The sequence below is a fragment of the Enhydra lutris genome, unplaced genomic scaffold (assembly GCF_002288905.1).
Source record: "Enhydra lutris kenyoni isolate GAN:26980312 unplaced genomic scaffold, ASM228890v2 scaffoldscaffold21, whole genome shotgun sequence".
Classification (NCBI taxonomy): domain Eukaryota; kingdom Metazoa; phylum Chordata; class Mammalia; order Carnivora; family Mustelidae; genus Enhydra; species Enhydra lutris.
In genome coordinates this window covers 2,174,634-2,178,842 of record NW_019154105.1, presented here as the reverse complement: position 1 = coordinate 2,178,842, position 4,209 = coordinate 2,174,634, and positions in this window count along the sequence as shown.

Sequence of the window (4,209 nt, the reverse complement as noted above, 5' to 3'; positions counted from 1 at the left end):
ATTCCGTATAATAGATAAGAGAGAAAGAGAGAAAGGGAGATGCCTTGATTGGTTCTGTTTCTCTGAAGAACCATAATAAATGTAATTATTTCTCATCACTCCCTGCTAAGTTGATTCTGTGGGCCTGTTCTCTTGTTCACACCAACCCCCACCCAAGACTCCGTTAGGAGAAACTTATACTATAGCTTTTCTTTTCTCTGCTTATTCAAGACCAATCTCAACTACCTGGCACCAACTCAATTACATTTTAAATTTATCTACTATTCAGAGATTCTTGACACTGGTTGTTAAAGCTTTGGTCACCTGACATAGTGAGAGTAGTTATACCACAAAATTGGCAAATGCTAAAAATCAGGGGTTTTTAGGAGAGGAGATCCAGTTTTACCAATACCACTTGGGGGTAACAATAAAAAATTTGCCTTTAAACTATCCCCTCCATAAAATCTGGACACTGTAAGTATGAAATTTACATAAAATAGATGTTAATAAAAAGGTTTTTAAAATATAAAGTAAAATAGTAAAAAAAGTTAAAATAACTCTCCATTTCTCTAAGCCCAAGACTATAGCTAGCTTGGACTTAGAAACCTAGAATGTGGGAGAGGAACAGAGGAACATGACTAGCTTCTTTTCTACTCTTCCTTCTTGCCCCAATAGTCTTTCTTTCCTACTTAGTATTGCTGTTACTAATCTTTCTAAGGTTGGGCTTCAAAGGAGAAATGGTTAGGGAGAAAGGACACAGCTTTAGGCAGCTGGTGCAAATGTAATCTGGCACTTGTTCCCGCTGACTGTAGTGGCTGCACATTGCTATGCTCTTCTCCTGCAGGCTTCTCTTGAGGTCAGAGTTTTCAGGCAGGGGACCTCCAGCTGCTGGTCTCTGGATACTTCCCTGGCTAATTGCTTAGGTCATTCCCTCAGCCTTTGCACTCAGAGGGTCCAGTCTACTCTCAAGTTTCCATGGCCCTTCCAAGTAGTGCTCTTAGATGAGATCCTTTCAAGATGATTCCTGGTAGGATTTCTCCCCCCCCCCCCACCCACATTTTCCCCTAGTACACATTCTTTTCCCTCAGAAAATAGGCACTTGCAACCCTGTATCAGCTCTGTTCCTCAAGAGTCTATTGCCCTTGACTTTGCAAACGTTGAGTCAAGGTAACTATGCCTTCCAAACCCCCGATGACACAGGTCACAATCTCTCAGTAATTCTCATGAAACATCCTTTCCCACTTGGGCTGATGTGAAGAGGAAGGATCCACCCGAGTTCCTCTCTGTGAGGAAAGGAATCCATAAGCAGAAAAACAATGCTCCAAAATGTTATTCCCCCAAATTTCCTTTTATAGTCTTGTTATGGATAATGAGCCAACTGTGGCTTCTAAGTGTATCCTATATAGATAGTCTAGTATCCTGTTCTGCTATGAGGGGAGAACTTGGTACCTACTTTATTGCTCTGCACTTTTGGAGCCTCAGCAGAAATTCTAAGATAACAAGTCATATTTTGACATCTTATTATATATATATCTGTAAGTATGTTTGAATTTAATACATAAACTTGAGCAATACACGTATATATTACAACTTAACCTTTGGGAGAAAAATATTGGGGGATATATGTACTTTTACTATAGATTTTTCTGTAGTATTAGTTTATTTTTACAGTATAGATGTATTAGCATATTCTTTTATAAAGAAAAGATGCTTCTGGTGCCTATTCAGGTTTGAGAACCACTGATCTCTCAGTACCCATTATTTTATTTAAGCAACTTGTAATTTGATAAGTTGTACTTGTAATAAGTACAACTTATTATACTATTTGTGTGTATTTTTACTGTTTGCTTCTCTCTCCAGACTGTTATGTCCAAGGGCTGTCAGTATTTGTTACCAGTGTATCCCTGACACTAAGCACTTAGTAGATGCTCTTTCTTGAAGCAAAAATTAGAAATAGAAAAACAGGAACTAAAAGAAGTGGTCATCTACAATGGGTCAGTATGGGATAGACGGGATTTGGAACAACACTTTTCAATGTGTATTTTTTATATTTTTTGAAGTTTGAACAATGTAAATACATTTTGAGTTGTAAAAATGTCTGTCAATGGACATCTGCTGACCATGTATGCTATTTGCTAGGCTAAAATCTTGCTTTCTTCTTGGAAGTCCCAGATCCTATCCCAGCCTAGCAAATGTCCTGCCTCCATGTAGGGAGCTCCATATTAGCACACATAATCAGAATATGTCCATTAAAAGACATTTTTACAATTTAAAATGTATTATCAAAGAATAGGTCACATACACACACACTCACACATACACACAGCTGTCTTTTAAATTTCATATGACTTAAAGATATTCTTTAACTAGAAATATTTCTGGACTATTCATCAAGTGAACTAGGATTATTATCTCAAAAACTCAGAATTTTAAATGAGTTCTAAATTTCAGGCAAACAAAACATCTACTTCAGTTTGAGGTTAATAACGTGATCTCTATTGTGAAATTTATTCAAAGAAATTAGCACATAGAGTAAGCTGAATGAAGAGTTGCATTTTATGACTTTCTGTGGTCTAAAAACATGTGCTTATTTTCCAGCTTAAGTGAGATTCAAATAGTAGGGAGAGAGAGAAGCCTCTCTAGGGTCCTAGAAAGTTCAAATATTTCTTATAAGTTAAAATGTAAAACTCAATTAAAGAAATTTTTTTCCGGAAGACCTTTTTTCCTTACCTGTTTTCTTATTCAATTACCTAATCTTAATAAAGATAGTCTTTAAACTCAGGAAGTGAAATGAGACAGAAAAGATACATAAAGGCACTTGAGGTATAAATGACCCCAAGCACAGATCAAGAACATTAGAGCCATTATTACCATAGGAGGATGAAATGGGCTTCCTCATCAAATTTGTGGAGGAAAAGAAATAAAGTTTCCACTGCCAAACAGATTCACTATTATGAGATAATCTCACCTTCTCATTTGGGTGTAATGTGAAGCACGGACAATTATGTAATTTAGAAATTTACCATAAAGAGACAGAGGAGAATCTATGATCACTTATCAAAACAAAACAAAACAAAACAAAACAAAACAAAACAAAACAAAAACTCAACAAAGAGGACCTTGTCCTCTTGATTCATTTGCAGTTTTTAAAATTCATTACATTTTTTGAATAATAACAGATATTTAATCAGTCTAAATAGCAACTCCTCGAAGACCCAACCATGTCTCACCCACTTTCAACCAAGCATCCAGCTTCAAGATCTTTTGCCTATAGAATCGATGTGGGGAAAACTCAGTAACATCCAAAGTGTCCAAAGTATGGTAGTATTTCCCACTTATTAATGCATTCAAAATACATCTAGTAAGAGCCTAATGCCTAGTGCGTACCCATCTCAGTGGTATGAAAGACATCTCCTGTCTCCATGGGAACGGCTCATGGCGTAACACAGCACAGTGTGTTAAGTGGCTCACCGAGAGGGCACAGAGTTCTGTGGACGAACACGGCAGAAGCAGCTACAGGCGTCATAGCAGCTGTGGAAGTGGAAGGCCGCAGACTGCAAGGAAGCGATCGGAAAGCTGGTATGTGGCTCTCTTCTCCCTCCTCCATCCCTTTTCTCCGCCATCTTTCCCTCCTTTTTCTGCAAATATCTTTCTTTTGGCTTTTCTTCTCTTGCCCCAATCTGCTTAGTTCCTCTCCTCCTTCTGCAATTGAATTGACATAGGACTTGAGCAAAGTCCTCTTGATTGCTAAAATTCACTTAATTCACACCCAAATTCAGTTTTTTAAAACCACGGAAAGAACTGCAGCCTTGCGGAGTAGTGAACATTGAGCTCGGACTCCAGAGACCTGGTGCTAATCCCGGTTTTGCCAAGGAGCAACAGCTGTGTGGGTGAGAACGAACAGCCTCTCAAAGTCTCCGTCTTCCTCTTCATGGGGAACCCATCTGACAGGGGTGCTGAAGCGGGAAACGTAGTGAGAATGCGGTACAAGAAGCACACTCAGACAAAAGGACTGACAAGCCACTCTCTTCTCATAGTATTTCCAGATAGTGAGTCACCTTTTGTCAGAAAATTCTGGAAGAATATATTATACACATATTCTATAAAACAATTTTGTCCACTTTACTCTCTTGTGAGATCATTTTAAAATTTCTCCTTCTTTGGGCAAGGCAATGTTCAATTCCTGGCATTTCAGGGAAACTCTGCACTTGTCTTTTGGTTGTTGACTGA